The sequence below is a fragment of the Piliocolobus tephrosceles genome, chromosome 8 (assembly GCF_002776525.5).
Source record: "Piliocolobus tephrosceles isolate RC106 chromosome 8, ASM277652v3, whole genome shotgun sequence".
In the NCBI taxonomy this organism is placed as follows: domain Eukaryota; kingdom Metazoa; phylum Chordata; class Mammalia; order Primates; family Cercopithecidae; genus Piliocolobus; species Piliocolobus tephrosceles.
Window position 1 is genome coordinate 40,763,936 of NC_045441.1, and position 23,265 is coordinate 40,787,200.

Below are 23,265 nucleotides of genomic sequence, written 5' to 3' on the forward strand. Positions count from 1 at the left end.
AGACCTATCAGTTCTCTGTAAAATGGACCAATCAGCAGGATGTGGGTGGGGCCAGATAAGGGAATAAAAGCAGGCTGTCCGAATTAGCAAGCAGTAACCTGCTTCAGTCCACTTTGACAGTGTGGAAGCTTGTTCTTTTGCTCTTTGCTGTAAATTTTGTAGTTGCTGACTTTTTCGTTCCATCGAGAGAGCTGTAACACTCACGGTGAAGGTCTGAAGCTTTCCTCTTGAAGCTGGCAAGACCAGGAACCCACAGGGAAGAATGAACAACTCCAGAAGTGATGCCTTTTAACTGCACTCACTACAAGGTCTGCAGCTTAACTCCCGACAGTGAGACCATGAACCCACCAGGATGAAGAAGCTTCAGACACATCTGAACATCTGAAGGAACAAACTCTGGGCACACCATGTTTAAGAACTGTAACATTCACCATAAGGGTCCGCAGCTTCATTCTTGAAGTCAGTGATACCAAGAACCAACCAATTCCGGACACAAAGGGAAGTGGGTTCAATTTACAGAATTAGGTGCGTACAAGACATCTGGAAGGAATAGAAGAGTGGGAGGCAGGCAGCCACTCTGTGCTCAGGATTACACCAAGTGGCAGGAAGATATGGATGGAGTGGTGCCACTTCCGCTGCCCTGGCGCAGTCACACGTCCCTGCTGAAGCGTGCCTTAGAAGAGACATCTTACTCAGAATGATTCCCGGCTGCTAAAGGACAGTCGCACCTTTGTGGTCATCCTTGCTGGCAGAAAGACTAGTTGGAAGAAAACCTCCTGTCTGCCGTCTATCTCCTGCCAGTGCTTGTAGCTGACAAATAGGGTTTTCATCCTGAACTTAACCTGCAAAGAGGTCTATATAGACAAAGCTTTTATCTTTCCATCTTTTATTGTACAAGAAGGCTCCACTAAAAAAGGCCAAAATTCACACCTGTAATCCCAGCACTTTGGGAGGTCAAAGCGGGCGGATCACGAGATCAGGAGATTGAGACCATCCTGGTCAACATGGTGAAACCTCGTCTCTACTAAAAATACAAAAAATTTGCTGTCCCTGGTGGCATGCGCCTGTAATCTCAGCTACTTGGGAGGCTGAGGCAGGAGAACAGCTTGAAACCAGCAGGCAGAGGTTGCAGTGAGCCAAGATCATGCCACTGCACTCCAGCCTGGGCAACAGAGCGAGACTGTTTCAAAAAAAGTCCAAAATTGTGCTGAATGAGCCACTCCACATTGTTCTCCACCCCACACTTTACTGTTTCAAAGACTCAAGACTTTCCGTACCTGCATCTTCTGTGCACTGACTGTCCAGCTCTCAATTTCCCAACACACGGTGTTCCCAGGATAGCCTCTTCCCTGCCCTGCATACAAACAATTCTCCGTTGGTATGTTTGTTTGTTTGTTTGGCTTGCAGCTTTAGAATGAAGAAGAAATTGTATCCAAAAAGACAGAATCCAAACACAGTTTTCTACTGTGGTAGTCTGCTGCATCTTTGATTCAATTTCAGAGAATACACGATGTGAAATCTGTCTCTACTGCATTGGGTTCAGCTGGGGCTGTTCCTTTATGTAGGCTAACAGGGACATCATACATGTTTTTTCCTTTAATTTTTCTATTTATCTTCAAATATCTAATTTTTAAGATAAATTGTAAGTTTTGGCAATAGTTTGGCTATCAATCTTAATTTAGTGAGTTGTAAGTTTTGTTTCCTTTGTCTTAAAATACGTAGGTGCTGGAGAAGCTCTATCAGGAGGTGGTTTCTAGGAATAATTTAACCCAAACGTCCTATAGGTGATGTTTATGGGAATTCATTAAATGTGTATGTAGACAATTCTCATAAGATTTCAATATTCTGGTAGTAAGCTTAATTAAATGTTGTGAAAGCTTTAAGCTATCAGAAATAAATGATGTAAACCAGAGTAATATCTATTACCATTGTTCTCATAGTTCTATGGAAAAATCTGTGTTTAATTATCATTGAATCACAATTAAACCTATGGCGGACCCTTCTGGTAGAAAGAGGAAAATCAAAATATACTTTGTGTATCCTCTAATTAATCCACAGTGGCTAGAAAACAAAGAAGTGGAAAAGTGGCACAATAAATCTTTATTGTTCCCCTATTTTTTTCTGACACAACCTTGTACATTACTTAGGAGCAAAGATAGGACATTTTTGGACAATTATGCATAGGAGGAACTGAACGAGTTTTGATTTATATTGGCCAAGGTCTCCTCTAACCCTATTCAATCTTATTAACTGAATGGAATTTCTGAATTACAGAGTTATTAATCTTTCTTATGATTTTTCATGGATTTTTAGTTATTCAATGAGTTTGGATCCACTGTATTTTGTAAATGCTCAAATTTTCGTAAATTTTCTGTTGGGAGCTCCTTCAAACTGGATATTAGGTTCTTTGCTGTTATCCCATTACTACTTAAAAGCACATTTACTTTGTGGTAAAAGGTACACCAGGGTCTGATTGAACCTTCTATTCCCCCAACTGGAAATCAATCATTTCTCAAAGGAGCTTATGTTAAACTTATTGGGAACAGGTATTATAGGCTCCAATGTGGGTACCGTTTATTGCTGGTGTGCTCATTATTGCTGACGTGATATAGCTTTTGGGCTATAGATGTTAGAAACATCTCTAATGTTTGTCTGTCTCTATCTCTATATTTATGTTTAAAACTTGAGTTCATGGTGATATTTACCATTCAATTAAATGTGAGACATAACAGTGTCTGTTTCTATGATGTTTTAATTTTAACAGTTTTTCTTATAACATTGACTACTAACATCATTTACATACCTATAATAGCTGATACGTCTACAAAAAAGTGTAACAAATAAAATTTAAAATTTGTTTGTATTTATTCTTTAATGCATCACAGTAAGAGTATATGGTGAAAATACTTTGTTAGAAAGTTCCATGAATTAATCCTTTCTTAGAGTGGTTTTGCAAACAATTTCATAAATAGCTGGGTTGATTTATGCAGCAGATCTTGTTACAGTTTCCAGTGATTGTCCTCCTCCACTCCCCGTTATTGTGAGATAATCACATACCTCCTCTAGTTCTCCCTGTGGAAACACAGTAATTCTACATCTTTGTGGTTAGGCGTGGCCCTGTGATACGGTCTGCCACTGGAAGTGACATGAGCCACTGTTGAGGAGAGAAGAGGCTCTGCCTTTTTGCTCTTTCCTCTATCAGGGGAACATCATACCTTTCTTACTGGCTGTCCCTTCAACCTCAGGACCCACTCACTGTACGCAAGATATACCTGCCCTGCAGTCCAGTGAAAAAGGAATAAAAGTTTTATTTTAAGCCCATGGGATTACATATACATATAGAAATATAAATATAGTGAAGTCTTAACATCCAACTGTGTCCTTGCTACCCAAACTCTTCTATTTTCTCTTCCAATATGCCATTATTTCTATTGGTTTTAAGCTTAATCTCATGGTGTTTGTTTTAGAAATTAGGCAAACATGCAGTATATTAACTCAAATGGATTGATACTCCCCCAGATAAACTGATAGTGAACTCGATAGACTTAAGCTCTTCTAACTTGCTCTGCTCTAACTTGCTTACCAGCAAACTTTATGAGCTACACTTTTGCCTTATGAATTTAACTGCCAGGATGAAATGTAACCTGTGAAATCCTAGTACAAGTTGTGCAAACAAATTGGGAATCATAGGAGGGTAAAAGGGGTTCTTCAAACATCCTTGAGAAGTTCTGCTCTTGTGACGATACCCAGCACCTATGGGAATGGACTCCCTTGGACCTTCCCTAAGATGACTGCTTCTCCTTAAGTGTTTCCTCTAAGCACACGGCCAGTTAATATAATGTCTCCTGAGGTAAGTCTTGGCCTTCTTCAAAATAGTACCATCATTAAACTGGATCATTCATGGCAGAGCAAACCTAGTTAACTAGTTCTTAATCTGATTGGATGGAACAAAAATGCAAATTTTCTTTGTAAGCAAAACAACATGACAAGAAACCATTATTTCCTCTTAATTTCAACTCCATTTTCATGCTTGAGACATGAGGAGGGAGAAGACGTTTGATTTTCATTGAGTACAAGGTTAAATTTGGATAATGAGTATAGCATGCTTAGAAGAAATTGTGGTAATCTTTTTCAATAAGGTGATTAGGGTAGAAAGAACTATTTTTGTCCATTTTAGATTGAGACTGCTTCTTTACAATTGAAAAGAGAACTAACTGCAAAGATTCTGGAAGACTTCCTCAATGCATCTATTTTGTTTTATTTTTTCTCTTTCCTATACTGATTAGTCGTAAATATCTTCTAATGTAAGAGTCTTTTATCCTGAGAACTCCAAGTAGATAAAATGAAAAAGGAGGAGGGTAGGGTGGAAGAGTGCTGGAAAATACTGAAACAGGAAAGCTCTAAACAAGATAACAGATTCATTCACAGAAGTTCTGACAGGGGGATTTCTGTCAGCAGGGGCTACCATAACAAAATAGTACAAATTGGGTGGTTTAAATACAGGTATTCATTTCCTCACAGTTCAGGGAGCTGAACGTCTGGGATTCGGATGCTAGCATGGTCGTGGTCTGAGGAGGGCCCTCTTCTGGGCTCACAGAGGCTGCCTCCTCTCTGTGTCCCATGTGACCTTTCCTTGGTGTGTGCATGGAGAGTCAGCAATCACCTTTTCCTTTTCTTACAAGGACATCAGTTCTATCAGATGAGAGCCTCATCCTTATGACTTTATTTAAGCCACTTACCCCCACAAAAGCCCAATTCTCTAAATACAGCCACACTGAGAGTGAGGACTTCAACATAGGAATTTTGGCAGAGGTGGGCTTTGGGGGAGGGAATGCCACAATTCAGCCCATATCAAGGGTTTTGGCATGTGAGACAGAAAAGCCCACATCGGCACATGGAAGGAGTAACACCTAGATATTTCATTTTTCTATCACTTTTTAACCTTTTTTGTCTAATGAGAATATATCATTATTATTTTAGAAACACACACATATCTGGCAAAGCTATAATAGGAAATTTAAAAATACATATATATCATGACACTAGAAATGCCTGGTAAAATAAAGATAGACATTACAATTCTATAATTGGTAACCAGACACCTGGTAAAATAAAGATAGACATTACAATTCTATAATTTTTCAAATTGCAATGAGACCAGAGTAAAAAGAAGACTTTATGTGACATTTCATCTTATCAAGGAAAAAAGATGAGAGGAGATAACACTTAGAAACGGAAAGATTATTTAAGATTAGAAGAAATAATTCCAATTACTTTTCTGAAATTAATAGGAAAAAATATAATCAATGAGTTCTTAAAATTGTGTGAAGATAATCAAAGGTTCAATGGAAAAGGATTAGCATTTATACCCTGAGAAAATCTCACAGGTCCCCTATAATTTGATAGTGACAGTTAGTGGTTTGATATCAATCTGAGATCACTTGCTTTTAGACTTAAGAGCATATTTACTATCAGTGAAGATCCAAACTTACTTTAGAAAATGTTGACAGCAGATAACATTTTTTGAATGGTTTCAAAGTCAAATGTTTCTGGAAATTATTATATTACATTGAGAATACATTTTAACTATGTGTACGATTTAAATATATTAAAATTGATGGGCCAGGCAGGGTGGCTAACGCCTGTAATCCCAGCACTTTGGGAGGCAGAGACGAGCAGATCATGAGGTCAAGAGATTGAGACCATCCTGGCCAACATGGTGAAACCTTATCTCTACTAAAAATACAAAAATTAGCTGGGCATGGTGGTACGGGGCTGTAGTCCCAGCGACTTGGGAGGCTGAGGCAGGAGAATTGTTTGAACCCGGGAGGCAGAGGTTGCAGTGAGCCACGATCGCACCACTGCACTCTGGCCGGCAACAGAGCGAGACTCCATCTCAAAAAACAAACAAACAAACAAACAAAATAAATTGGTTCTATTATGTAGAACATTTTTGTACTTAGAATGTGATGCTATTGTAAATTTTCAAGAAAGGGTATAGCATGCAGCCTTATCCAAACTTAACCACTAGGAATCAGATTTTCAGGTGGGTCTCTTTAGTCTAGTTGTCTTTAAATGGTTCCGGAAACTCTGAACTATAATTATGATTTTTTTTTTTCCTGGAGAACAGAGTGTTTACATATTTGGTAATACAGACAATGTAATCTGACCATATTTAAAAACAACATTCTACTCCCAAATTGCTTAAATTATTTTTAGAGAAACAGATCATGTATAATACACAAAAATCTAAGTCTGCCATTTCCTGACAACCTTGCATGCATAGTTTGCCATTTCCCATGGAAGAAGGAAAGACCATTTTTGCAGGGAATGTATGGGAGACACGTGAAATAAATGGGAACTTTGTTGAGGCTTGAAGATGGGGCACGTGACATATGAAAGGACGCTGGCACTGGTAAGGGAAGAACAGGATTGGTGAAGCATGCAGGATACCTTAAATGAGAATCAGTCTCCTTGAATCTGATTTCATTTTTTCTCTGACCACTGTTAGCAGAGAAACAATGCTGAAACATGACCCAGAGCATGGGATTTCAAATCAGACCAATGGAGCTTCGCTTTTCATTTCTCCACTTCCAACCTTTGTGAACATCACTTAGCTATGGTGCTGCACCTCACCAGCAAATGGGGGTAATGATAGCAGCCAGTTCATTGAGTTATTGGAAGATTAATTAAAGCACCTTCCTAGCATTGGCTCCACCTAAAGTAAGTGATTAATATATATTGAAATATTATTGTTACTGTAACTCTTCACCTTGTGAAGAGTTTTCAGTGCATCTGTTTTCAGCTAACTAAAATCACAGTGATTTCTTTAGCTAAAATGAATTATTTTCCTGAATATACAATTCAGATAGCACGCTTAAGCATTTTTCACTAAAGTATTTTGTGTTTAATGGTTTCCTTCCTTTGTGTATATACATATTATAAATTATATACATGATTATTTATGTTTAGATTGTTGATATTTAGTATCTAGAGAGAGCCTTGCATTGTTCAGGCATTCCCTGCTGGTTTCAAATTCGCTTCTTCCCCGCCAGTGTTTCCTCTTAAGGATGTGAAGAGGTGTCCTAATTACAAGTCAGGACACATACCCCAGTGCGCCCCCTTCTTCCTGTGCTGTTTGCCTTCAGTGCCCCACATCAGTGCCTTGGACCCATTTGACTTCCTTCATCTCTGCTGACAGTTTTCTTTTTGTCTTATATCAGGAGGTGCACTGTGAAAAACCTCCCCTTTGAGGAAGCTTCAAAAGTCACGTTTCTTTTCTTGAATAGCTCTTTTTTCTAGTTACATCTTTTACAAGTATAACCTATCTTTAATCACTGCATGACCTTGACAAGATTTAAAATCACAGAACCTTATCACTCACATGAACCCATGGGAATATACAGTTGAACCCAATATGGAAAATTTCTCTCAATCATTCCTGAAAAATGTCTGTGCAACCCTTGAGTGTATTTCTGCAGTGACAGAGTGCTCCATAACTCAGGAGGCAGCAAATCCCATTGTTGAGTAGCCTTAAGAGCATCCTATATTTAGCCAATGTATGCCTCCCTACAACTTTGAACCTGGGTAGTAACTCAGGGCTGAGTGACTGAAAGATGTACTGTGGAATAAGAATACTCTTTCCAGGTCTCCAGACAGATGGTAAATGAAATGCAGTTTTCATCTCTCAATATTCTCCTGTACTTAACCATGATAGTTTTTGATTAGTCATTGTCACTGTTGGAAGTGGCTTGAATTGGGCACTCTATATCTCACCAGCTGTGGTGCACTCCAAAGCCTATTTTCCATCCATCGAGTTCTGTTCGCTCAGGCTTCGCTGGTTTCTATTATTAGTCACTTATTTCATCTGTTTTCCAATGGCTTTACAGAGTTGCCTCATTTTTAGTTAGCGGGTAAAATTACTCAGTAGGTCTGTAGTTTCTTCACTTATAAAAGTGAGATAATAGGTCTGAATCCAACTTTGTACAGCAGAGGACATTATTCAAATCTTAAAGTGCTTAATGTGTCCACATATTCATCAATATATTATTCAAAATTATATTATCACTTGCATGAGTGTTTAAATAAATAAGTTTAATATTTTTACAAAAGTAAAATGTTGGAAATTACACTCAATTATAGTAGTTGTTAATGTCTTATAAATATTGTTGATATTGTTTTCATTGTTGTTAGTGTTTTCTAAATATTCATCATGTAACATCCTTCCAGGAAGGAGCCATTCGTGTTACCCTTTGACAGATGAGGAAAACTGATATATAGCAAGAAAAGTGGCAGAGCTGACATTGGAAACTGAAATTTCAGGTTCTAAAATCTTTGTATGCTTAACCTTTAGGCTGGATTACTTACTGAGTTAACACAGTAATACCCATGTAGTGAGTACATGGTACATGCTCTTTGGCATCAGGAACAGGAAAGTTGGGAGTCTGTAGATAAGAACAATTGGGTGTCGCAGAAGTTAGTTGATGCATGTGGAATACAGAGAGATTGTGAGGTCCGTCGCAGAAAATTTTGCCTATTGTCTCTTCTACAGGCTAGCCAGGCGTGCTGAACACTTGAGTTTTCAGTTAATGAGAGTCCCCGTAGGTGTACCTTTCCTTGCATTTTCCTTGGAACTGAAAATCTCTAAAGTTCACTTGAAAGAGGTTTTAACAAAAGCTTAATACAAGGCTTTGGATATTGAAGTAACAATGACCGACTTCAACAAATGCTTGGAAAAGGAAGTTTATCTAAACCTTTCAGGTTTTGGATAGAACTTTTGAAATCAAAGACAAATAGTGAAGTTCTCATGTTTAAGACATTCTTCGATGTTAAGGATAGCTCCAAATTCACTTACTTCTCCAAAGGTTATAATCACAGAAAGTCATTTTCAAAAGAAATTAGGTACTACTTGTCACTGAAGTTCTTAAGAGCAGGAAATGCTATTTGCAGCCTTTGACATTGTGCTGTTTGTAATTGGGTTAATATTACTGTTTTGTACCAGAAAACTAACTACACTTTTCACTGCTGCTAAAGGGACGGCTTGGTTGGTAATGATCTGGACTATTTTTGCTGAACGTTTTCATTGTGCACACTTAGCATGCAGAGAGTCTGAAAGCAAGAAAGAAAATCAGTGCAACCTGGAATGCAAGATCGAATTTTACACTCTAGCTTTTGTTTTGCTGCACATCCAGTAAGCAGCAATTCAGATATTTAGTTTATTTTAATGTCATGATTTCATTAGATAGGAAGGGTTTTTTTTGGTTTTGTTTTGTTTTTTACTTCATCGTTAAATTTGAAATAAGTGAATACTCAGTCCTTCTAAATGCAATTAGGTAAATAAAAGGCTCTTTTCCCACTGAGTTACACTATTACTTGAGAAGTATTATCTTTAGTATTGATTGCTTGGTTTGTTTGTTTGCCTTTAGAGACAGAATCTCGCTTTGATACTCAGGCTGGCCTCAAATTCCTGAGCTCAAACGATCCTCCTGCCTCAGCCTCCTAGAAGCTGGGACTACAGGCATCACTTTGATTGGTACACCCTGATCTTTGGAGGAAGTCTGCAACGAAGCCTTGTGTAAGTCAGTCACAGTGTTAAACTGAACCCAGGAGATTTCACAGGTAAAAAAGTTGACTCATAAAAATCCAATAAAGCATCTTAAATATAAAGTTCAAATTTAATACATTCCTTTTAAAAGTTAATATTTGGGAGATAAATGTTTTACCAAACATAACTTAGTAATAACTTATGCTTGTTAATTTTAAGCCAAAATTGAGAGATGGTTTAATTACAATAATTTTTAACGATGTCTAAGACTGAATAAGAGTATCTGATGATCAGCTAACCCATGAGTAAATTTAAAAAGGCAGTAACATTTCCCAATTAAAAGCACAATGAACTGTGGCTTAACAATTTTCATATACTAGATATACTTTTCCCACATCATGGCATATAAATTGTAAAGATGAAATTGCTAGTGCTCTTCTCTGTTGAAGAGGAATTTTGGAACATGCAAATACAGATGGTACTGGATAACCTCCAGTCTGTGGCTCCATCTTGCTATATAAACTCTTCTAAAATTAGTGAAATTCTCATAGGAAAAAAAAAAAAAAGGCATGTCCAAAGTGAAGTCACGTTACTGCTTGCCTGATACTTCAGGACATGCAAAATTGAAATAATATATGGTGTTCATAGCTAGTGTCAATATGTCTACCACATAAGAGATGCCTGATTATTTTTAGACACTGTTCAAGCAGATTTAAGGACTTTGTGATGAAAGCTGTTATGTGCCACCAAGTTCTCCCCTCAGTTTCTGGGTGTGCTGCCAGATGACTGTCCTCAGGTGCAGTGTTTTTTTTGGAGGGGAGAATGCACAATTCCAAGCTCACAATTTCTTTCACAAGCAGCCTACATTCATTGTCTGATCAACACATGAGGTCAAGAACCAGATGCTTCACCTACTCCAGACCACTCGCCTGAGGCTCACTCAGCACTCCCCATGCGTGTGTCCTGGGGCATTTTCAGGGCTGCACCACAATGCACCGTCTCCCCATGCCAAAGCCTCCTGTCTCTTACAAGGCAGTGATTCCAATCATGTTTCCTCATAAGCATACTGCGCACTAATTTTAATCTCAGATTTTGCTACCTGAAGGACCTAACCCATGACACTTGGTGCTAAGAATGGTCCAAATAAAGGAGAGGCTAAAATGGAATTTTGGAGTTTGACCAGCTGCCAACCAGCTGGCGATAAAAACCTCACTGGTGGCAGGTGGAGCACAGAGAGGCCTTGGCACAAGCTAACAGCACAATTACTACAACATTCACTGGCTGTGGACCAATGTTGTACCACTGGCAAAAACTGCATTATCTGGTACAACCTGGTGTTGAAGAGATGTAGAAAATAGTTACCATAGGGCAGTAGGATTGAGTGCCTACTGCTAAGCTTGAGAGTGTTTGATTGATAATTAAAAAGTAAATGTGGAGACCAGAAGGCCTCATTGATTACGTATAAAGAGACTCCACTCTCTTAAAATTGGAAGGCAGAGAAAGCTGAGGACCAGACCTAGAGCTTAGTGGGAAAAGTAGCTGAGCTTCAAAGAAGAAAAATCCTCACCATGGCAGCTGTGCCATGCAAGCAGGAGCCTTGTTGGGAAACAATGACCCTGACATGTAGAATGAGCATATCTGGGTTAATGCTCTAAATATTTTGAATCCCCAGGTTTCCCTGAACCCTCTGACTTTGCAAAAGTGGCATGCTCCTTCTTATGAAAAGAGTGCTTCCTAGTGGGGCCAGGAGTTTCCCTTTGCTTGATGGAGATGTCTGTTTTGAAAGACACCATGAACATATCACAGTTCCCTACTTTTTCTCCTGGCAGCCAGGAAGGTTAATTTATAACAAAATCAAGTTGTTTATATCATATAACAGCAGCTGTCATCTGGTAACATGATCAAACGGTCTCTTTAAAGGCACAGTTCATGTTCCAGCCAGGAGACAGTGCTTTACCAGAATAGGGCGCTATCATTGAGAATGTAGTATGTCCTTTAAATCAGTGGCAGCTATATGGTAGTGCTCCCTGAACAAGTAGAATGCATGGATCCAACAAGCAAGAGATCAAAATAAAAGTCTCCCTACTTACCATCACTTCAAGTGATTTATTTGGGGACTCATGTATTTTATCTTTGCAGTTCTGTGTTCCGTAAGCTTAAAGCTTGTTGTTACCAAAGCAGGTTTGCCTCTACCAGGGAGACATTAATATTCCCCTTGACCTAAAAGCTAAAGTCACTGTCTAAGCATTTCAGACTTTTCATGCTGGAGAACCAGTAGGCAAAAAGAGTTAGTAATGTGACAGGTGTAATTGATCTTGACTCTCAGGAAAAGACAGCTACTGAGGGGCAGGTAGGCGTACACCTGACACCTAGGTGGTTTACTTCGGCTGCTCTTGGCAAGTCGTTATCTAACTGAAGAATACGTGGTGACCAGGGGCTTGGATGCCTAGGGGAATAGGGGCTAAAATCCAGCTCACATCACCAGATGAGTCACCAAGACAAAGAGAGATGCTGGCTAAAGATGAAGGGAGTCTAGATTGAATATTAGAGGAGGAACACCCTGAGGATCCAGTGCAGCCTTGACACCAAATACAGAGGCAGGTCCTGGAGCTCTTTCCAATGACCTTCCTCTGATAAATGACCAAGAGAAAGAAAGGCTCACAGAATTCCTGGGGGTGTGCTCCCAGATCTTACACAAAGAAGTTAATAAGAAGGTGCACATTGTCCACTGTGATGGGGACTATGGTCCATCAGACAGATCCCTCTGCAGGGCTTCCTCATTCATGTTCAGGGAGTGCTAGCAAAAGGCATCCCTCAGCTGTAAGCCCTCCACAGAAAGAAATGGACTCTAGTGAAGATAACAGCCTCACTCAAGCTCATTTCTTCTTCCAAAGACAGCCAGGAGTTAATGACTGAATATCACAGGGACATGAATGCCCTGTCCTATCACCTCAATTTGAGGAATTCTGAAATTCCATCCCCAGCTCCAGAGTTCCCTATGTGATTGGCTGAGGACTTCATAGGACTACATAGCAGTTCAACTTTTCCCTCTTTCCAGTCTTGATTCCTTCTTTTCTTTCTTTAGGGTATTAATCCTAAGAGCACTCCCTAAAAAGACCCTGCTAGCTAACCTCCACAGCAGAGTCTGCTTCCCAGGGAAACCAAACTGTGCACTGACTTCTTTCTTATGGAAATTTTTATTCTATCCCAAAACTCTTGCTCGGAACATCCAGAAACTGTTTCATTTCAGTTATGGTAATTTTCTATTCTAAAAGTTGCCGTGTCATTCTTTTTATAGTTTCTGTATATCTGATAAGACTTTGTCTTCACATATTAAAACTGTATTTTCTTATAGTTTTTTAAAACTTTTATAGCAACCACTTTGTGTTTATCTATAAAGAGTTTAGAGTTTGCTTTATATTATTTTTTTCCTGACCATAAGTTACATTTTCTTTTTTCTTTGTAATTCTGGTGATTAAAAAAGTGTGAAACATTTTGGGTAACACAATCAAGTGTAAAGAATTAGAACCCTGCTACCCATCCTCAAAAAATGTTGATTCTTGTTTTAGCAATCAGATCAGTTAGTCAATTACTACTCAATCACCTTGAACTGAGTAAACTTTTATGGTTGGTTTGTGAAAATGTGAAAATCAGTAGAAACTTCAAGTGTTTTACAAGCCTTTCTAACTTTAAGAGACTTAAACTCCAAATGTTAAAGAGATCCCTGAGATCTCTTTAAACTTTGTTTTAGGTTTGTTACAGTGGGTGTAGAGTAGATTTTGTTCTAGGGCATGGTTCATGCTGCCTTTCTAATCACTCATGGTTGCCATGGGTGTTAATGAGATCTACAATGAGCCCAGCATTACCCTAAGTTTACTGTTTCTCAAATCGATGGCACTTGCTATCTGGAATACCTTGGGTGGCTTGTACAGCATGTATACATGTATGCATACCTCTTTAACATGAACTTGCAGGGGATCTACACATGGGCTTCTGGGGCTTTCTACAAAGCTCTTTTCTTTGATCCCTCCACCAGGCTGCTCCACAAAAATTCCAAATGCTTCAGCTGCAATATAGTCTGATCTCTGCATTTTCAGTTTAACAGGATCTCTGTGATTTACTTTTTGCCATAGAATCAGTAAATTTTCCCCCAACAGAAAGCTGGTGGTCATGGAACTCATCATGTGAGTTTCTTTCTCTTCGAGGGCTGTCATCTTGCAATGGTCATTTTTTAGTGCATGAAAACACTTGCTTCATATGTTTTGTCCAGTTACATATTTGTTTGTTGCAGGAGGGAGAGTCTTGTTCTGGTACTTAATCCTGAAAAGAAGCAGAAGTCTGAGAGAATGTATCTCTGTACATTTTTCCTGTTTCAATCTTAACGTTTGCATGAACATGTGAATTTGTTCTTTTGTTTCCCCCAAATAAGTATAACAAATAAGTTGCAGAATTATTTATTCCATATTAACTTGAAACTTTCTTGGCCAGATACGTGTTGATATTTGACATCCTGTGAGGAATGCAACTAGATTAGGAGTGACACCTGTAAGGGAAAGGTAAGTGCGTGTTTTGGGATAATATGTTAATACTATAAAAGGGTTAAGAGAATATATTCTTACTCCAAATATAAATATTTCATGAAGTCTCCCCAGACTTCTTAAATCAAAGCATAACCAGTCTCGTTTGCTTACAGGAGTCCTTTAACTTATCAAACATTCTATTGTAGTCCATGTCATAGGGATATTTTTGGTTTGTCCTGTTTTTCCTTGTTGTTTCTGATACTGTGTAGCCAGTCTTATATAATAGCATATTCAGTCTGTTTATTCCTGTCTCCTTTTGAGATAGAGATACCATACAAGGTAATACTAGAAGTCCTGCTTTGCTCACTTAAATGCAGAGGGCTGCCAGGAGTGATGGTAGAAGGGCATTACTGGTTGAGAATATCTCATCCTCCAAGATTTCCATCTCTGAATCAAGGGGAGGAATTATAAGGCTCTGAAAATCATGATGGAAGATCAGCAGTAGCACCAAATACACAAATAAATTCATGCCAACTAAAATTTACAGGGATGTTCGGGTTTTTCCAAAGACTCTATCTTTTTCCACCAATGACAAGAATAAATGTCAAAATATAGAAAAGAATCATATACCTGAGAAATAGCCCAGAATCAGTGAGTATGGAAGCTGATACCTGAGTGATAGAAAGAACAATATGGTGAAGCACTGTGTTGAAAAATGCTTTCCATTTCCTTCTGTTTGCTTTGCTCTGCTTCCATTTCAAATAAATGGTTTTGTTACTCGTTGAGGCTTATACCTCTGCATCCTCAGGATATCTGTCCTCAATGTCCCCTCTCTTCACTTGACACTTGTCTGTCTAAATGTGGAGTCTTCAGAGGGGGAGAGAGAGAGAGGCAGGGGGATAGAGATGGAGTAATAGAGACAGAGACGGGGAGAGATAGTGATAGAGAAAGTGAGGAGGAGGTTAACAATATAAACACCATGACATCGGCAATAAAGGCGTTTCCTTAATTTTGGCTTCGAGAAAGTAAACACTGTCTCTCTCTTCTTCACCAGCCTCTTGACAAAACCAATAAATAGCCTAGTTATCTTCCACAAAAAGCTTGAGTGGCATCAGTAAATCCTACTAGGAACTTGTAGGAGAGAGCAATAAATTCTGCCAGTAATGAACAAAGGAGAGAGACTGTTCTCACAGTTAATAAAGATATATCTGAGCCTGGGTTATTTATAAAAGAAAGAGATTTAACAGTTTTACATGGTGGAAGACAAAGGAGGAGCAAAGTTATGTCTTACATGGTGGCAGGCAAGAGAGCTTGTGTAGGGAAACTCCCCTTTATAAAACCATCAAATCTCATGAGACTTATTCACTGTCACGATACTCCTGCAGCATTTGAAGAGACTGGTGTTAGAGTTGAGCAATGAAGGGTGTGCCCAGAGTAACAGCTCACTTGGAAGAAGTGCCTTTTTTGTTGATGGAATTCATTTATTCATTCATTCATTCAACAGTTATTGAATATGTATTTAAATTGCCCCAGACAGTGGGAAAACAATGCTGATCAAAAATAGGTATTTTACCTGTATTCATGGAACTTGGATAGAGTGTGTGATAAATACTTAAGTAAGCATGAAAATACAATGACTAACAATTTTAAGAACCATAGAGTTGAAACACAGGCTACCATAAGATTAGTGACAGGGAAACTGACCTACCCTGAAACTCTAGCAAGCCCTCTTTTATACGGTGAGATTGAGTTCAGATGTGATTATTAGAAGCGTTATATTCGTGAAAGGAATGATAATTGTAACACCATAAGCAAAGACTACATTGTAAGTGAAAGGGAAATGTATGTAGACTGGACGTCAAGGGGGGCCAAACCATGCTGGTTACGAGGCAACATAAAGACTTCGGGGTTTATATTGAAGAATTTAAATAAAATGTAAAAATGCTCAATCAAATTTACATTTTTTTAAAGTTCACTCCTAATGCAGTATGGAGAAAAAAATGGTGAATGAAGGGACACACAAACTTCTTTAAAAAAGCTTGTTCAGAAAGATTGTAAGAAAATGTGATGGTTTGCCCTAGGTGACAGCAATGAATATAGAGAGCTCTGAAGAGATTAGCAAGATATTTTGAGGGTGAATGGAAGTGATACCATGCTTTTAATCAGCTAGAAAGGAGACAGGGTGATGGAGAAAGAGTTACCACTGGCACCCAATTTCTTTAAGTATGATAGGTATTGGTGTTATTTACTAAGATAGAACTGTTGGAGGAGGTGTTGGTTAGTGAGGAAGAATGATACGGTGGTGGATGGTAATCAACTCGGTTCAAGTGTTAACTTTGAAGTGACCATGAAAATGGCAACAGTACACGTACAATAACCATTGCTTCATCTTCTCTGATGAAGATGTCAAGCTAGATCATTATGATAGGCAACACTGAACAGACGGCCATTGGCATGTGGCTACAATAACCTAGGGAGAGAATGTAGGCGAGTGTGCTTGGGCACTTCACCATTACAACGCTGGATGAAGGAGGATAGATCTGTAAAACAGAATAAGAAATAGTAAGTAGAGAAGCAAATGAAACATAGGAGTGTGGTGTCACAGAGTTCAAGTCATAAGAATATTTTAGATAATACAGAATAGGTCAATGTGAAAAAAAGCCAGTGAAGAAAAAATATTCAGTCATTCTTTCAGAGTGAAGTGGGTACTGTTGTCAGAATATAGGGTGTACCCAAGATTCTGCAGATTCTGGAAAGACTATAAGAGTAATTGCACCACTATGAGCTATCAATGTGGTATTAGTACATTCATCATGTGTTATTGTATTAGTACATTCATCATGTGTTATCTTTATTTACTCCTCAAAACAGTCATATGATCCGGGGATTATCTGTTCTGTTTTGTCCATTGGAAACAACACCTAAGAAGCCAACACTGACTTATTGCACAGCCTGGTCAAAGTCTCATGAATGCCATGAAAACTCTGTCTAAGTGGAAAGAAAATGAGACTATTTCCTTCTTTCAGTTTATTGGAAAAATGGGTGCTGGGGAATTCGAATTTATCCTCAATAGCTATTAAAATGGGGTAATTCCAAATGAGAGGAAGCCTCAAATCAGCAGAGGAAACTGATGGCAGAAGTAGATCATTGCCCTTTATGTCTCCACAGGAAATCACTTATTACCTAAAAAGTTGCTTGCAAATGAGAAAGATAAGTTCTTTTTGACTCCTATTTAAATATTATGCTAAACAGAAAAAGTTGATAATCTATGTATTGCTTGTTTTTAAAGAAAAGATGGAAGCATTTCATTTTTTGTTAAATGCATCTATTGTGCATTACACCTGTAGTATAGAGAAAGCCCATATCAAGTCCAAGCAACAATGAACAATTATAGTCAGAGTGTGTAAGAGCAGCTACCTATAAAGATTCTCTCCACCCAGAGAACATCCCAGGCATGGAAGTGACACACTGTCTACCAACTGCCTACATTTGATTTTATAAACATCCTCTTTTCTGTGAGTAAACCATGTATGTTGGTTTCTTCTGTTATTTTGTGTGCAAATAGTCATCACTAAAACCTATCTATAATTTCAGTGTGAGAATACAGGTCTTTTCCAAATAAGAAAGGGAATAAAAATCCAAATTTGGAAACATTCTATATAAAATCTTGGGTCTCTGCTTGGGTATATACTAGATGTTTAAACTTAGGAAAATGATTTAATTTCTTGGAGGTTCTGAATTCTGATCAGAAAATGAAGATGGTAACATTTTGCAGATGTTTTTATGTTTTATACATGTAAAATACTAACACAGTACCAGTCACACGACAGACACTCAATAAATGACAGCAATTGTTTTCATTGCTGCCACTGTTTTTATCACAGGATGAAAAACTTCCATTTGTGTTTTAAGCAAGGACGCTCCCTTTCCAAACAGGCAAAAGAGTAAAAACAATCCCCATGACTTATGAAAGACAGCTTTTTAAAGGTTTGCAGATATTTTTTAAACTGTTGTCTTTCTGCTAAAGATAATTACAATTCTCCTTAACCTACTATTACATTCTGAAATATATTCTGATTACCAGAACTTTTAGGTCTTTTGTATCTGCAGTATTTTTCTAGAAAATAGAATAAATAACTATTATGGAATGGCATATTTTGCAAATAAACATTTATTAGAAGAGTTATGGATAGAAATTTTATGTAGTTCTATAATTACCTTTATTAATATAGAAATCGACATAGGAATCAGCATATTCCATAGGAAATATGGAATACATTCTGGAAAAGATTTCTGGCAGAATTATTTTCAATAATAATAATATATTTATATCAATAATATATATCTATATATTGATATATATCAAGAAAAAATTATATATTTAACTATTTAAAAATAAATTAAATATAGAACATATTTTATAATCGGTATCTATGTTTAAAGATGCCTATGGCAATATTTGCCAAAGATGCTATAATAGTTTCTAGGACTGTTGTAACAAATTACCTCAAACTGTGTGGCTTAAAACAAAGAAGTATATTCTTTCCCAGTTGTTGCCATCAGCAGTACAGAGTCTAATTAAGGGTGGAGACCCATGTCCTGCGGCTGTACTGGGGACCAATCCCTCCTCTTCCTCTCCCAGCTGCTTGCAGCTATTCATGTTCTTTGACTTGTGCATCTCTCTGCTTCATGGACTTTCCTGGGTGCGTCTCCACTATGTATCTATCTTATAAAGATATTTGTCATTGGATTAGTTAATCATTGGTTAGCTATTGGTTAACCTAGGATCATCTCCCATTTTCCAGAACCTTAAGTACGGCTATGCAAACCTTTATTCCAGATAAGGTAACATTCACAAGTTCCAAGGATTAGGACACAGGCATATGTTTTGGGGTTAGGGGATACCATTTATCCCATTCCAGATGCTACTGGATGTACTGTGTTAAAATGTGCTCTGGACAAACGAATTTTGGATTCACTCCATGCTCTATTGCCCTCAGTGAGATTCACATTTGGAGAAATAAAACATCCTAAAGTAAACAAAATGGTTTCACTTTTTTCAGTACAGTAGATACATACTAATATATTTGGAGGCACTACTGGTCCATGGAACGCATTTTCAACAACACCAGCCAACATTTACACATACAAATACATCAGGCACAGAATCTTCAAAAGGCATGTCGTCAGTTTAATCTGGACCTACTGAAGTAACATGGGGATTTTTTGTTTGCTTGTTTTTTTAGATGGAGTCTCGCTCTGTCACCCAGGCTGGATCTCGGCTCACTGCAGGCTCCGCCTCCCGGGTTCAAGCCATTCTCCTGCCTCAGCCTCTCAAGTAGCTGGGACTACAGGTGCCGCCACCACGTCTGGCTAATTTTTTGTATTTTTAGTAGAGATGGAGTTTCACCATGTTAGCCAGGATGGTCAGCCAGGATGGTCTTGATCTCCTGACCTCGTGATCCAACCACCTCGGCCTCCCAAAGTGCTGGGATTACAGGTGTGAGCCACCACCCCTGGCCAACATAGGGATATTTTTAAAAGAAATTCATCAGTAAGATTCATGAATGTAGGTGGTTAAAATTATTCCAGTAATCAAACTCCTCATTTATTATTGAAAATTACAATAAACTATGTTGTTCTCAGTCACATCCTTAACTGACAATGAATTACAGAGAGTGATTTATTTCTTCAGCAAAAATTATCCCTGGAAACATTCTTTACAACAATTGCACCAAGCATAACCCCATGAGCTTCATTTTTCCCACTTAAATTTTTATTTTGGCATCACTAACCATTAACATGTAAGCTAAATTTAAGCTGAGGACCACCTCACTCTGATCCACCCTACACACACTTAGGTGAAGGGACGCTATACTTTTCTGAGGTCGATTGTTGGTCAGTAAAGAGGGACTCAGATATTTCACTGCATCAGCCAAATAATTATTTCTCCACCAATGATTCTGCTCATTCACCTCCTGTAACTCCTTTATTCACAGTGTATCGGAGTCTCTACGATGTACTTTTTATGGTGATCCTAACAATTTTCTCAAGGACAGACATAATGGAGAATCTGCCCTAATCTACCTCTACATGGTAGGATTTTGTCCTCCTTTCTTGTGATTTGTGTCTTCTCAGTGTGTAGCAGAGCTAAGAAGGTCATTAGAGATAAGCAGCAATTGAAAAACACTGGTAGTGTAGCATTTGCATTATGGATGAGATGTTAAGTAACATTTTCTCTGTGCATTCTGTTTAACTCAGTACAACAGATATTAATGGAATTCTATGTGCAGTGCCTATGATAGGCTAGAACAGGGCTCACTGCTGTAAGGAACAGAGATACATAAATAAATGCTGGCAGTTTATAGGGTTCTGGCTTTTCACTTCTTCCACTTCCTCATCAAAGATCTGACTGATGAGCATGGCTACGTATTTGGTAGCCTAATAGAAAACAGATGACAATTTGGGTTGTCTGTGCAAGCACATGATAACTGCAGTAAGCAACTTAAATAGCAAATTTATCCAGGCCTGGGGCTAAAGCAGAGGTCTTGGGTCACATAAACAGGTGTGCTCACAAAGAGAAGCAGAGTAGTAAGTGCAATGAAAATATAAAACAGCTACATAAGAAGAGAAAGAAAGATGGTAGATCATTCACTCTTATTATAGGCACAAAGAACAGAGTGAGGACAGGCCTCTCCCATACTCTCAATGGGAGGCAGAAGAAAGGGAGAGCTTGTCAAAGGTGGTCTTGCCTTGTTGTACACTTAGGTGATAATGCCAGTGGTGCACTGCTGTTCTGGACATGAGGCATGAAGGAGGGTGGATGTGCTCAACTTTTGTTATTGAGGCACAAAGTCCTGAGCCCCATGGAAGCTCTGATCTGCTCTTCATCTCTATGGCAAAAACAAAACAAAATATTACTTCTGAAAGTTCCCAGTGAAAGACCACAAGCACAAATTCCATGTTCTTAGTCTTTTACAGGATGGAAACATGAGAAGTGATAGGTAAACTCCTTCTCATATGCCATTCAATTGTAACACTGCATGCACAAGTGAGTACTATTATTATTACATTATATTTTGGGTAATGCAAGGGAGTCTAATAGGAGATGGTCATCCTGATTGCCACATGCAAATTACTCTGTAAATTACAATTCAATATGAACGTGGCATTGGGAACATGTGTGTAAGGGTCAAAAATAGCTGAGGAAAAGCACTGAATACTTTTATCTATAGGAATTTCACTAAAACAGGAAACTCTATAGGACATTTCAAGATAGAATATTTTTCAGAGATGGTGTTATCTGAATTAGGCACTTTAAATAAGTCTTATGTAATTAACTTTATTGGCTGACTTTAAACATTTAGTCTATTTCAATTCTTCTTTCACTGACTGAATTAAATACTCTTTAATAGCATCTACATTAAGCAAAGGACAAACAGAACTGGTATCAGTGGTAATGGTCACCTAATCTTACAATTCTCCAGGCCTAAAAGCTGCCTTCTTTCATGCTTGACATGCCTATGAGTTTACAATGGACTCTTCTACTGGAGCACGGATTAGAGGTGGCTCTTAGGATATCCTTACATGGGGATAGTTGTAATGCTAATGACAGTTGTCAGTCTATCTTCCATACCCTAGATATTCAGTGCTCTTCATTTTCTGTTCACCAAAACAGAACTGTATCTTCATATTCTCATCCCCTAAGACCTGTAGTGTCTCACAGCGGGTCGGGGTGAAGATTATTCAGTGGCTCATTTTTCTCTAAGTTTTTTTTTTTTTTTTTTTTTAAGGAGGATGGTTCAAGACATTACCTTACCTAGTTAGATAATTTAATGAATGTAAATACTCTTACGATAAAGTCCAATTGACAATATATTATTAGGGTTAATAATTTTGAGACAGACATATTCACTACCTTAACAGTACCTTAATACCATTTTCCCCCCAAAGGATAAAAAATCTTAAATTTCCCTCAACAGCTTATAACCCAGCTTTCTTTGCTTAATCTCAACTTCTTTACTTTTATGTACTGAACAATAAAACTTTAAGAAATGTTCATTTATCAAAATTTGTTACAGAAGATAAGAAATCTCATCTGTATGAAAAATCAGAGAAATAGCATTGTACATGTGCATACATGTATATTTCTGTGTGTTTGCACAAGCATGTATGTTTGTTGAACGGCGCTGGAGACCAAGATAGTATGAAAGAGATTCTGAAGATAAGAAGGAAAAGTTAGGAAGGGTCATTACATGAAAGAACTTATATCCATGCAAATGGGCTTTTAATAAATTGTAATAGAACACTCAGAGTTTGTCACAAACAGTTAAGAATGGAAGTTGGTTTGTGAAACCTTTGTTTTATAATAGATGACAGATTAGATAGATTATGTGTGTTTATACTAAGCATAAAATGTACTTCTTTTTTATTTTTATTTTTTATTATACTTTAAGTTCTAGGGTACATGTGCACAATGTGCAGGTTTGTTACATATGTACACATGTGCCATGTTGGTGTGCTGGACCCATTAACTCGTCATTTACATTAGGTATATCTCCTAATGCCATCCCTCCCCGCTCCCCCAACCCCACAACAGCCCCGGTGTGTAATGTTTCCCTTCCTGTGTCCAAGTGTTCTCATTGTTCAATTCCCACCTATGAGTGAGAACATGTAGTGTTTGGCTTTCTGCCCTTGTGATCGTTTGCTGAGAATGATGGTTTCCAGCTTCATCCATGTCCCTACAAAGCACATGAACTCATCCTTTTTTATGGCTGCATAGTATTCCATGGTGTATATGTGTCACATTTTCTTAATCCAGTCTATCATTGATGGACATTTGGGTTGGTTCCAAGTCTTTGCTATTGTGAATAGTGCCGCAATAAACATACATGTGCATGTGTCTTTATAGCAGCATGATTTGTAATCCTTTGGGTATAGACCCAGTAATGGGATGGCTGGGTCAAATGGTATCTCTGGTTCTAGATCCTTGAGGAATCGTCACATTGTCTTCCACAATGGTTGAACTAGATTACAGTCCCACCAACGGTGTAAAAGTGTTCCTATTTCTCTACATCCTCTCCAGCACCTGTTGTTTCCTGACTTTTTAATGATCACCATTCTAACTGGTGTGAGATGGTATCTCATTGTGGTTTTGATTTGCATTTCTCTGATGGCTAGTGATGATGAGCATTTTTTCAT